This window comes from Saccopteryx leptura, chromosome 6, assembly GCF_036850995.1.
Source record: "Saccopteryx leptura isolate mSacLep1 chromosome 6, mSacLep1_pri_phased_curated, whole genome shotgun sequence".
NCBI classification, from domain to species: Eukaryota; Metazoa; Chordata; class Mammalia; order Chiroptera; family Emballonuridae; genus Saccopteryx; species Saccopteryx leptura.
In genome coordinates this window covers 110,679,234-110,693,214 of record NC_089508.1, presented here as the reverse complement: position 1 = coordinate 110,693,214, position 13,981 = coordinate 110,679,234, and the positions used below count along the sequence as shown (strand labels likewise).

General features: G+C 45.3%; 1 pseudogene; it reads left to right on the top strand.

Moving 5' to 3' along the window:
* The first annotated feature begins 1,490 nt into the window (after positions 1–1,490).
* On the top strand, positions 1,491–12,950 carry LOC136377151 (F-box-like/WD repeat-containing protein TBL1X; annotated as a pseudogene).
* Positions 12,951–13,981: the final 1,031 nt, after the last annotated feature.

The following is a 13,981-nucleotide window of genomic DNA, read 5'->3' as shown; positions in this document are numbered from 1 at the left end:
TGGTATAAGTGTGGAGCTCCTGATTTCTGAGCGGGCACCAGGACAGCACATGCCATCTTAACTGGTCTCTGCGAGTCCCGAGAAAACACGTACCCATTATGTGACCACTGGACAGTGTTGGGCAGATCAGTCAGAGAACCAACCTTTTACCCAAAGCACCCGCCTGCTCCTCCCCTGCTGTCATACATGCAGAGACTGCCGAGGGGTCTGAGTTCAAAGTGTGCATGTGTGCATGCTTGTGTGCGTGTGTGTCATGCACACGGGAATGCATGCAGGTGTAGGGGTGCGTGAACATTGTGCATGCATGTGCCCCAAGGGAACGAGGATGTGTGAACGTGGAGGTAGAGGGTGGCAGGCGTTCTGAGAGCGTGGCGAGATCTACCCTCTGGAGCTCCCTAGATGAAGAGGTGACCCTTCAGAAGGCTGTTTGAGATAAAATGCCTCATCCCCTCGGGGGAACAGAGACCTAGAAGCTGTGTGCAGGAGACAACTAGCTTTTGTCACCTTAACTCTCTCTCGTGTCAGTGGCTGTGGGACATCACCTGGTGCCTACGTATAAGGAGTAGCTATTGCTATCCCTCTGTCAAATTTGAAATAAACGTAACACACAGTAAGGAAAGGGTTGGCAAAGTAGGTCTAGAGTTGTGCATATTCAACAAATAATACAACAATTAATTAATAATACCAGAATAAATTCTTACACCAGTAACCTCTTTGTCCTTCCCCTGTATTTAAATAAATATAAAGTATTTACTAAATTACACAAGCCACAGTTTGGTTGTAAACATCAGAGGTGATGTTCTATTTAAAAGAAAAAAGGTCTGTAAGACTGCGGTACCCGGGCAATGACGTTCCCCAGCTTCCTACGACAGAGTGGCTACTCGAAACCGATGAGTAGATGGCAATGTGGATCTACAATCCAGCAGGGCCATGGTCCTCTGTGACCACGATTCTAAGCTGTTTATTTGTGCCTGGAACCCCGTTAAGTGAACTCCTGGCTTTTGGGTGAGGGCATCGGGCTGGGGGCACTCCAGGGCGCTGGCCTCGTCACTGCTCTCTCTTGTCCGGACTGCCACCTCACAGAGCATGTGCTCCATTACCTGCCTGGGGCGTACTCCCAGGTGTGCGGACCACGGTGTGGGGCGCCCGCCCCGCATGGCCCTCCTACGGGTACCTCCTATTGTGGTCAAATTGTCCAGAAGTCCTGGTGTCAAGCCATTTTCTCTCTGGGTGGGGACTAATGCCGATGTTTAAGTTTACACAGTGCAGCAGAGATGGGGAGCAGAAAACACATTGAGGAAAAACCATGTAACATGCGTGGGTTTGGGTTTATGGCTGGTCTCTCCCCCCAGGTCCCCTAGGGCCCCACGCCAGAGCATACTGTGCCCTGGGCCACTATCTGGCCTCTGCCCCATCGGCTGCACCCTCGGGGGGTTACAAAGAGGGAAAGGAGAAAATAAAGATAGCAAGTGAAAGGAATGCTGAATACGATGTGCTTTATTCTGCATTCTGGAGACTTGACGGCTTGGATATGGAACCTCAGTGAGAACAGCAACGGGGCCTGACCCAGCTCGTGCTGCGGCACTGTAGCTGGGAAGGGAGACACGGTGTCCCCAGTAACAAAGGTGTGACCTCGCTTTACTGAAACAAGCTCAGTCCGCCTCCCTGGCAGCCAACAGTGGAACCCCGGGACTGACATGAGGGTCACTGGGGTGGCTCGTGTCACGGAAGATCTGTTTCTGAGCACTCAAGGAGTTGTGTCAGCAGTGTTTTGTGCACATACACGTGGGACATGCCCCTCTTTCTAACTTCTTTAGATTTTTTTCGCTCTATGTTTCTTCCTGTTTCATCACTTCCTTACAAACCCTTTTTTTTCTCCATGCAGACACATGTACGAAGCTCAGAAAAGTCTCCCCAGGCTCATTGTAACTTTTCCTGTGGTACTTCTTTTTCTTAAGTAAGAGGAGAGGAGAGACTTAGACAGACTCCCACATATGCTCCAACCAAAACCCGTGCGGCCACCCCTGTAAGGGGCTGAAGCTCAAATCAGCGGAGCTATTTATAGTGCCTGAGGCTGACACTCAGACCAACCAAACTAACCTCAGCACCCAGGGCCACACTCGAATCACTCAAGCCACTGGCTGCAAGAGGGGAAGAGAGAGAAAGAAAGGGGAGGGAGGAGAAGAGAAGAAGATGGTTGTTTCTCCAGTGTGCCTTGACCTGAGATCACACCCGGGATGTCTATACACAAGGCCAACACTATCTGCTGAACCAACCAGCAAGAAGCTACCTACATTATAATTTAAAAGGCATGCAAGAAAAGTACAGAGAGGTCCCAGAATATCAACAAGAGAGCTTCTGTGGGTTTGTTCCAAAGTTGAATTTGTGTGTTCATTGGAACAGGTACATTTATGTATTAAATACAACTTAAATGGTTGTATTAACATAGTACTTATTTTTACTTTTCTGTGCCTATGAATACTTACATCTTTTTAAACCTACATTTCCTATGTTTTAGAAAACCACAGACTACCTGGAGTCAAATGGAGTTTGATAAGTTTTATGTTGTTGTTGTTGTTTGTTTGTTTGTTTGTTTTAATTCAGTCAGAGGAGAGGAGGCAGAGACAGACTCCCACATTCACCCCAATCATGATCCACCCAGAAATCCCCCTTGGGGTCAATTTTTTGCACATCAGGCACTTTTGTTCATTGCTCAGCAACCAATCTCTTCTTAGTGCCTGAGGTGGAGGCTATGAAGCCATCCTCCATGCCCAGAGCCAACTATCTCTATTTATTTATTTATTTTTTTCATTTTTCTGAAGCTGGAAACAGGGAGAGACAGTCAGACAGACTCCCGCATGCGCCCGACCGGGATCCACCCGGCACGCCCACCATGGGGCGACGCTCTGCCCACCAGGGGGCGATGCTCTGCCCATCCTGGGCGTCGCCATGTTGCGACCAGAGCCACTCTAGCGCCTGAGGCAGAGGCCACAGAGCCATCCCCAGCGCCCGGGCCATCTTTGCTCCAATGGAGCCTTGGCTGCGGGAGGGGAAGAGAGAGACAGAGAGGAAAGCGCGGCGGAGGGGTGGAGAAGCAAATGGGCGCTTCTCCTGTGTGCCCTGGCCGGGAATCGAACCCGGGTCCTCCGCACGCTAGGCCGACGCTCTACCGCTGAGCCAACCGGCCAGGGCCGAGCCAACTATCTCTAACTGAGCTATGGCTGTAGGAGTGGAAGAGAAAAGAGAGAAGAGGGGGAGAGGTGGATAGGCCGATGGGTTTTTATCTTGTTTGCAATGACCAGGAATCAAACCCAGAACTACCATATGCTAGGCTCATGCTCTATGACTGATTCAACTGGCCATGGCTGGGGTAGATAAGTCTTAATAGGGCACCCATTATTGGTGGAAGAATATTCTAGCCCTGGGGTAGAAGGTCATCTGTGGTGGGTCAGAAGCTGCCCCTCCTAAGCTGTGTCTGTTGGCTGTCTCTTTTTAGCCCACAGAGAGATGGGACATTGTTGGCGATGGTGTCCTATGATGGTTTTGCAAGAATATGGATGAAAGATGTTAAGCCCAGTCTCCCTTGTATTAGAGTCCAACAAGAGGGTTTCTGGTGTGGGAACGAGGAGTGGACCCATATTGGCGTTAAAGTTGACATGTTCATTATTGTCTTTTGACTTACCCACCAAGTAACCTAACCAGCACAAAGGCGCCACCTTTGCCTTGAAGTGGAGCAAAGAGTGGGACTACATTGTGAGTGCCAGCATAAGACAAAGGGAGTGTAGGCTTAAACGGCATCTGGAATCTCTAGATAATGGAGGTTTCTTTGAAATCTAAGGCTTCCTTTTTCCTGATAAGCAACCAAGACAACTTCTTTCATGCTTATTGGTTTTTCTTGCTGTGATGTAACCTTACAATTTATTGATAGCATGTCATTTCTTGAGTGTGTCACACTGCTCTATGGACATGTACAAAATTTTCACCACTTTCTCAGAAGAATTCTTTCTCTCCTTGCCTTCTGTTGTCTCATGAGCTGTTTTTATATTTTCTTCTCATTTTCTACCTGACTGCATTCTGACTAGAAGACACTGAGCTGTGTGGTGATGGAATGTGCATGTTTCAAATTGTGCACTGTCTGCCTTTACTGGTCAACCACAAAAGAAATAATAATAATAATGTTTTAGAAAACAATACCTAGACAGAAATTAGAGTTTATGGGGATGTTGGCATTGACCATCTTCAGTGGGTGCTTGACCCCAAGGGGTAAAGGTATATTTCAGATTCTTACCAAATTTTCTGCTACTTAATGTTTTTTATTGTCTGGGCTATATAATTCAATGTAAACATCAATAAAATTATACAATTACTGATTCAGAACATGAACTTGCACAGAATTGTGAATTTGTATGTTCTTTCCAGTGCCAAACGCATTTCAATAAGTAAATTTAAAAGTGTTAGATTCAGGCCCCAGCCAGTTGGCTCAGTGGAAGTGCACTGGCCCAGGATGTAGATGTTCCAGGTTCAATTTTAGGTCAGGACACAAAGGAGAATCACCCATATGCTTCTGCAACCTTTTTCCTATTCTTTCTCTGTGACTCTCTTTTTTCTTTTTAGAGCCAAGGCTCCATTAGAACAATGTTGACTCGGGCACTATGGCCTCTGCCTCAGGCACTAAAACAGCTCCGGTTGCAATGGAGTAACAACCTAGATGGACAGAGCATCGCCCATTAGCAGGCATGCCACATGGATCCCGGTCAAGCACATGCAAGAGTCTCTCTCTCTGCCTCCTTGCTTCTCACTTAAGAAAAATACAAAAAACCTGTTTTAGCTACCAAACTAATAAATTAAAGATGTTGGTCAGTCTCAAACTGATCCAGAATGCAGAGAACCAGGTTGTAGAGATACTCACGGCCCTGGCTCTTTCTTTGGAAAATTTTTACGGGCATTACAGCTCATAACCAGTTCTATTTTAATCGGGAGCATTATTGACATCAATGAGTGGGTATACAGATTCCCAGAATGTGGAAAGTTCTGGTTCATTGAGATTTTAGTCTCAGAAGTGCTCCCTGAGCTGTCTCCAGACACTTCCCTGTCTCTCCAACATCCATAGGCTCAGAACACCTCAAGATTTACTTTGTCTTCCAAGGGGGAAAGGTCATTTTCTTTTATTTGTGGACCAGTCTGGGGGCGCCTTACCCAAGCATATCATGTGTGCTACGCTCTGTCTCCTGTCCCCAGTTGGGGTAGCGATTGTCAGGGGAGTTGACTGAAATGGCCATTTCTTCCTCAACTCTTCATTTGCAAAGTGTCAGGAAGATACTTGGATGAGCTCCATTATAAGTTTTTCAGCTTGTAATGGGGTGGTGGTGGTGGTGGGGGGTTCTACACACCAGAAAACAAAAAGTACCAGGTATCTCATTGCCAGACACACATTGTTTACATGTTGAAACAATAATATCAATATTTTGGCCATACTGCAGTGAAACCGTTTCTTTGTTCTTTTCTGTTTTTAGAAGGCTTACTGTGACACAAAATTTCCTGTGTAGCTCACATAATATCTTTCTTGAACAGTGCTGGTTTGGAAGAAAATGGGGTTTGCTGCTTTTTTTAAATTTAAATTTAACTGATTGATTGATCTGACAGAGAAGCATTGATTTCTTGTTTCACTTATTTATTAATTTCTTAGTTGATTTCTGTATGTGCCCTGACTGGGGATTGAACCCATGACCTTGCTGTATTGGGGCAACACTTTAATTAACTGAGCTACTCGGCCAGGCCCTTACTACCTCTTCTTGCACAATAAACGTTTGACACAAAGCTTGGTGAGGAAACTAGTTACTGACATTTGCTTTTTGATTTGCAGAGCGCAGACAACCATAATTTGGGATGGCCACACAGGGGAGGCCAAGCATCAGTTTCTGTCATGTTCCGGTGAGTCTGTTTCTAGTTTGTAATTTAGAAAAAGAAATTCAGAATCTGTTATGAAATGTCTTGTCTAGTCATTGTGAATGCTTGGAGGACCGTATTTGTGGACTCAAGCTCAGCAGGTGGAGGAAACCCGTTTCTCTGTGAGTGGTGCTTTAAGGTTTTCAAGATACAGAGACCCCAACACTTAAAGGTTGAAAACACAGCAGGAAAGGAGTCACAGGGCCGGTGTAGCCTTCTTTTCCTTTCTTCTGACCCATGTCAGCTATATCGGGGGTCCCTGAAACCCTGCCCAGGTTCAGCTGTTCACAAAAGCCAGCCAAAGTAAGGACAGGTACACAAAACAAATACCAGCATGTCCAGGGGTCTCTACTGTGGCACCGCCTGGGACAGGCCAACGTGGAGTTTCCACCGACAGGAAAGCTCATTAGAGACCCGGCATCTGGGACTGTGATAAGGGGTAGTCCCTTTGGCCCTTGCTGCATGGTTTGTTCCACAATTCCAGACTCCTAGCCAGAAAGTAGATTAAACTACATTGTATACACAGCTTCAGTTCGGAAGTAGTTTTTACCAGTTAAGGAATTGTGGGAACATTCTGGCTATTCGAATTCCTAGACGCAGGCCAGGAGAGCAGAATCAGTGCACAGCTGCGTAACAGTTAACTATGTTCCTTTGTATACTGAGGTCACAGCTGCCCCTGTGGGTTTCCAGGGCTCTTGGGACTCTGGTTTTGAAAACTCCCACTGAATACCTCATACTCTGAGTGACCCATGCCTGATGTTAGGGCAGCCTCTTCACTTAGAGATGGCCAGCCACCCCCAAAGTAAGGACTGTCAGAGAAACATAGATGCTATAAGCCGTGTCGTCCATGCAGAGGGAAACACAAAATGTGTGGGGTGAGCATGCACTGTTTGATCACATGTTTCTGATGTGATGTTTGCACCAGAATAGAGTCCCTGCTGAAGAGGAGTTTGGGGTGCCTGAGGGACGGCTGATCCCAAGGATGTCCCAACATAGCATAGCCCCAAATTGGTGTCACGTTAGGGCTCCAAGCAGGGGCCATGAGTTCTCCAGGGACAAATTATGAGGCAAGGTCCCAATTCGAGGAACAGAACATTTTCTGTGATGCTGTAAGGAGAGTGCCCCATCCGTTAAAAAGTCACAGTCCATAGACACTTTCCGCAGTCCCTGCTGAACCAGCCTACAGGTTTGACCTCAGTCTGTCATCTCTGTGCCAGACGTCTGTGCCCGTCACTGCTGGTAGCAAGACAGTCTGAGGGTTTCTCTCATATTTGACGTGAGGGTTGAAACCATTCCTGCCTTTCTGGTCATGAAGATTGAGTGACACATTCTGAGCTTGCTGACTCCTGTGACGTGGGAATGTGTGTCATGAGGTGAGCTCTGGATCTAGGGGCTTTATTTTTTTTTAAGAGAATTGCCTGTCCAAGATGTATATCAGTAAGGTTCTGCCAACACTTTTCTCCTTAAGCGTTCATTTATAACATCTCTCAGCATAATACACTATTTCCCTTCCCTGCAGGGCTTCAGGGGAAGGGCTTACAATCCACTGGTCCAGGAAGACCACAGATCATGTGTTTCTTCTCTGTGGAGAAAGCATATCTCCTGTAGTTTATCTGTCTAGGACATGGCCTCTGTCCTCTCTCTTGGTCAGGAAGGTTCAAGTTTTATTCATTTTTTTACGTCTTTCAGGACAAGAGGTTATTTTCCTTTGGAAACAATTGTTCTCATCATGTTACTAGATAAGGCTTCTTGACTTTAATTGGTTCTAAAGCAGCTGAGCTCTGTGAACAGCTAGTACATGCAAATGTCCTCCCTCTGTTTCTGCCTCACAGTCCCCTCTCTAGATGTGGACTGGCAGAACAACACTACCTTTGCCTCCTGTACCACAGACATGTGCATTCAGGTCCATAGATCCAGCTGCGACCACTTCATCAAAAGCTTCCAAGGACCCACATTAAATGCTATACCACCCTTTACTGCTGCTTGAAAGAAAACACAGACTGAGATGAGCCAGATATTGAATTTCAGAGGAAAGACTTAATGAAGCTATTAGACAAACATATGAGTACATAAAGAACAGGATACTCATAATGAGTGAGCAGATGGGAGATGTCTGTAGAAAAAAATTCTTATTTTATCAATTTTTTCAGTTTATTGTTTTGAAGGGAATTCAAGTGTTTCACTCAATATAACACCCTAACATCTCCCAACAACATGCCCCATTTACCCCCACTGCCCCACTGCCCCTGATTCCATCCCCCATTTCTCTCTAAAATGTGCTGTCTTGTAATGTGTCATATATAACTTCACTAATCTTCTCTTCATGGAAAACGATATTCTTTAAAAATACAGTCAAATGGAAATTTGAGAACTGAGAGTTATAATGTCTGAAATAATGATCTTAATAAAAAAATAAATAAAAATATTAATGGATGGGTTTAAAAGCAGATTGCAAAAGGGGAGAATAGAAATACCCAGTTTTCTTTACTTTGGTGGAAAACATGAACCATTCAGTCCAGAAGGTTCTGGCGTCAGCTGATTTCTCATCACATTTCTTGATGTAGCACCTGAAGCTCTTCGTAGCCTTCCTGGAGCAGATTCCTGCAGTGTGCAAGAGCTCCTAGAACTTTTTTTTTTTTTGGTAGTTATATTCTTAATTTTTTTAAATTAATTTTAATGGGGTGACATTGATAAATCAGGGTACATATGTTCAGAGAAAACATCTTCAGATTATTTTGACATTTGATTATGTTTCATACCCCTCACCCAAAGTCAAAGTGTCTTCCATCACCTTCTATCTGGTTTTCTTTGTGCCCCTCCCCTCGCCCCACCCCCTTGTTCTTCCTCCTCCTCCTCCCCCCCTCCCCCCATAACCATCACACTCTTGTTTATGTCTCTGAGTCTCATTTTTATGTCCCATCAATGTATGGAATCATATAGTTCTTAGTTTTTCTGATTTACTTATTTCACTCAGTATAATGTTATCAAGGTCCATCCATGTCATTATAAATGATCTGATGTCTTCATCTCTTATGGCTGAGTAGTATTCCATAGGCAGTAAGCTCTCTAACATCTCTCGCAGCAATATATTTGCCGATTTATCTCCACTTACAAGTGAAATAAAAGACAGGATAAACAAATGGGACTATATCAAACTAAAAAGCTTTTGCACAGCTAAAGACAATAAGAACAGAATAAAAAGACAAACTACATAATGGGAGAACATGTTCGACAATACGTCTGATAAGAGGTTAATATCCTAGGTCTTTTATATTAATAGTCATGCCCTTGTATAAGTGGAAAAGGCAGAGTAACAAAAAAAGAAAGAGGAATGGGTTTGGGGTGGTGTGCATCTCTACTCCTGTAACTGCAGGTTCACTCTTCAGAGATGACTGTGTGCTGTTGCCCCCTGCTGGACCACTGAGGTACCTACTCTCGGGTCTTTATTTTTTTTTCCAAAATTTTTGCTCTTTTTTTCAGAACGAGGTCAATGCTATCAAGTGGGATTCTTCTGGGATGTTGCTAGCATTCTTCTCGGATGACATGACATTAAAGGTAGTGTGGTCTGGAAGCATGGGCTGCTTGATGCTGGACAACCCCTTTAGTCTTGCATTCATGGCAGCTCTGACTGAAAATTTTGTCATTGACACTCTTCCTGACACTATAAAATTTCCCCATTGCTACTCTGTGGCTCGCTGTGACCTATTAACTTCTGTTGATCAATAGAGGATAATGCTGAGATCCTCCCCTCCCCTGTGGCCTTCCCACTGGTGCTCCCAGGATTCTTCCCACCCTTCTACCTGGGCAGTGACCCATTGGTCATTGAACTTTCCTGAAGCTGCAGACCTAATGGCCACTCACAGAATAACTGATGTTGAACTGTTCCCAGCTGCAGAGCCAACATTGGTTTACATTGTCCCCATGTGATATCTAGATCTGGAGTATGAAGCAGGACCATGTGTTTACAACCTTCAGGATCAGAGCAAAGAGATATACACTATAAAGTGGAGGCCAACTGGCCCGACCAGCAGCAACCCAAACTCCAACATCATGCTAGCAAGGTAAACGGGAGATGACCCATGGTCCTGTCTCCCTGGGCTCCTCAAAGCAGCCTTGATGATGGTGGCTGTAAAAGTTATCTGACAGTAATTTTTTCTGTCCCCTCTTAAAAATGTTATGAACAGTGAACTTTAGTTATATCAAAGAGAACAGAAATGTTGCCAGTAAGCATTATTTGTATCAAAAGGAATAGAAAATTTTGCTAAGGTGCGTCATGATTGTCGGCAGCCTTCCAATTATACAAACAGGAGCTCACTTTGAAAGGGCACTATGAGATAGACCTATCAATTAACACTCATGCAAGGTTAGAATCCTCTTAACCCCCAGGCCAGTCTAGGGTTAGGTTGTGTGCCCAGGAGCCTGGCACCTTTCTCTGTGAAGTGTATGACACATAAAGGAAACAGATTTCAGCATAGGCTTTGGGCTTGGTTTACTTTATTCAAATGGGAGGTGCAGGTGGTGAGAATACTGAGGGGCAAGAGCAAGTTCCCCAGCCTTAGCTACTTCTGTCTGAACCATTTACATAGTGACTCTCAGAGGCACCCGTCTGAGGAAGGGTGTTATAAGTGGTTACAGGGGTCTCCTCAAAACCATATCACTTTAGGCTGCAGTCAACAGAACTCTTTCGGCCCTACGCTCAGAGGACCGCATTCAGGATACAACATTCCTCTCTCTTGTGTATCAATAAGAATGTTTACAAAAATAAGGTGATGTAATTCATAGTCTGTGTTGGGCTACTTAGGGGACTGAAATCCATGATGAAAGAAGTGTGGTAGTGTGGTTAGTAGATAAGGCAGAATTGGAGATAGGAGGAATGTCTTACCATTAGGAAGCAGCAGTAGGTTTATTCCCTGTCACTGCAGAGAAGAAGTAGTGGAAGAGGTGACAGGTGGCACAGTTCTGTCAGTGAGGGGGACCCAGCCCTCGTCTCTCTGATACAACAGTGGCCGGGCAGTCACCCCAGCAGCAAGGACCCTTGCTGCTGAAAGTGCCTTATCTGGGGCCATTCCTTAGCAAACACTGGAAGGAAGGAACTCCTGCATCAGCTGAGAGGCTGAACCCTGAGACCACAAAAGACCCACGCAAATGACGAAGATAATGAATATATGAAAATCATGTATTGATGACTTTTGAGGTTTTTTTGTCTCACCTGTTACCCAGTATGAATATTAATTGTCCTTTTAGTCATAAAGTGGTATAGCAGTGCCTCAGGAGTCCCTGTAGAGAGAAAGAATGCCAGCTTTGTAGTGTGTACTGTTCTTTTTTTCTAAATTCAGAACAACTGAAACTTGAAGGTCTCAGGAGTATGAGTGCATATTTAAGTATATTTGTATTTTTCTTGCCATTGCATTAAAACTTTTATTCTCTTTATTTTCATTCTTTCCAATTTTGCAGTTGGTAATGATCAGTGTTATGTTTTGAATTGTGGGACCATTCTAGGGAATGTTGTAAATGTCCTACAGGAGTATTTACCATCCATAGGTATAGAAAATGCAGGAATGGATTAACTTGGCCTAAGTAATTTTCCCCAATAACAGCACGAAGAAAAAAAGAGAGTAACCTCTGTCTCAAATGATCATCATTTTAGACTTCCTTTTGCCCAGCCCTGCATGCTAACCATATCGGGGTACTAGAAGGAAGCATCATACTTTTATGGTGATGTCTCCTCACATCCTTTCCAGTTTGTTCAGTTTTATAGATCGCTCTGAGATGTGGAGCGTAGCGTGTGCACCCACATGCTCACCAAGCAACAGGAGCCCATATACAGCATAGATTGCAGCCCTGACAATGAGTACCTGTCCAGTGGTTCCTTTGACAAGTGCGCTGTATATCAGGAACACCCAGGTAATTTCACCAAGTTTTTTTCTGAACGTCAGCCACCATGGGTATCTCTTCCCACTCCTGAAGATAGGAGAATTCTTCTGTTTAAGGGGGCAAATGAGGAAAAGATAGAGATTAAAAAGCATCAACTCATAGTTGCTTCACTCTAGTTGTACATTGATTGTTTCTCATATGCGCCTTGACGTGGGCGGGAAATGGGGGACTCAAGCCAGATATCTTGGGGTTTTGAACCAGGGACCTCAGCACCCAGGTTGACGCTATCGGCTGCACCACCACTTGGCAGGCTAGAGAATTCTGACTCTCAAGAATGACGTCTGTGGGAAGCTGAGAGTGGAGAGTACTATGCTGTGCAGCCAGGTCTTGGGTCTCCAGTTAATGGAAGAGAGAAGTGGTTGGAGCCCTTGCATGTAAGCAGCTACTTGTTTTGTGGGTCTTGGAATGGAATCAAGGCCTCTGGTCTCTCCTTTTAATCCAGTCTGCCTTCCGGATCCCCTGTGGGTGGGATGACATTGGCCTGTATTTGTATTGAGTCCGTGCCCCCTTGTGGCTAGACTTGGTATTACATAAGCCAACTTAACTGCCAAAGGCCACTGAGACCCTCAGGCTTCCCAGGGTCAGCTTCGCAGAAACATTAGTCTCTTAGAGAAGAAAAAGTCATGGTCGGTCCTGCATGGACTCTAGTAATCCAGATAAGGCCACCTGCTAAGTCACACATCCCAGGAATAACATGCAAGAGTCTCTGTGCTTGAGTTGCTCATTAGAAACAGTGATGGGTGCATTAGAAAAAGACATCTTGACGAGTGACATTAGGTACTGCCTGTTGTCAAAAACTCATCAAATGACTTTCACTTCTTTCTTGTAAGTCACAAATCTCTTTGAGACATTTTAAAGTTCACTTGAATCCCCTGTGAGGTGGATTCCTTTTTTACATACATGCACATGTATAATATTGTTGACGGGCTATAGCCCCAGTCCCCTGCCGCTTTAGTGTCCTCACCACCGTCAGACATTGTCGGGGAAAGGCTGTGGAAGGTGTTTTCTCAGCCAAAGAGGAGAGGTGGATTCCATGGGCAGTCAGTCAGAAGTCACCGACACTCGCGTAGTGGGAAGTCTGAGAAACACGTTTCTACAGTCACCAGAGTGTTTGCTGAAAATCCTTTAGATTCTGGGTGTTTGAGAATTTCCGTGCTAACACACTGGTGGGTGGCAAAATGCCCTTGCACTGCCGAAGGGTTCTGAAACCCCGTCGCATCATGCGTGATGACCCTTTTCGTTGCAGTGTAGAAGTCTCCTCCACAGCTATTGAGGCACCGGTGGTATCATGGAGGTGTGCTGGAATGCCTGAGGGGACAAAGGGGCACCAGTGCATCCTACATCTCTGTAAGTAGCACCCAGGATTTTCTAGGGCATGGGTCGGAATGGAGAAAATCCGTCAACTGAGATCCGAGAACCGAGGCTGAGAAACTTGTTCTCTTCTCAACCCCAAGTTTCTGTCTTCAACCTGGACATCCTGCTGATAAAGGCATGACCTTGTCTCCCACAGGTCTCTTGGGTCCCATGAGATGTCTAGCCCTTGAGATTTTCTTGAGCATAAGGCAGGGGGCAGTGGGACGTCTATCCAGGTGTTGTTGTAGCCTCCAAGGTTCTGAAAACCCAGGTGCTGAGGCTTCAGTTGTCACCTGCCTTTCCACTGGAGGCCTGGGCTGTGACACAATAGGCGGAATTCTAACGGACCAGCAGTTAGCACGCATGAGGTTGTGGCACCCTCCAGACTCCACCTATCCGCTCCAGAACTGCGTGGGGGTGACTCATTGGTGTGGACATTCAAATCCACTGATCCCTATACTTTTTTGTAGTCCTATAATTTTTCATGGTCCTCATCAAGAAGTTTGAAACAGACACACACAGTTATACTGTAGGCGGGTGAGGAGCCACTGAGCCACTTCACCGGCAGGTGTTGTAAAGTACCAAAAGCTACAGAATTAATATTAATATTTTGGGAGGCCTGAGAAACATTTTGTTGATTTGGGTTAAGGTGTGCAGAGAAATTGTGAGAATAGTCTCTGTACTGTGTGATTGGCATAGTCAGGATGGCCCTTGGCATTGTATTGTAAATGCAAAGGGAAGGAAAACA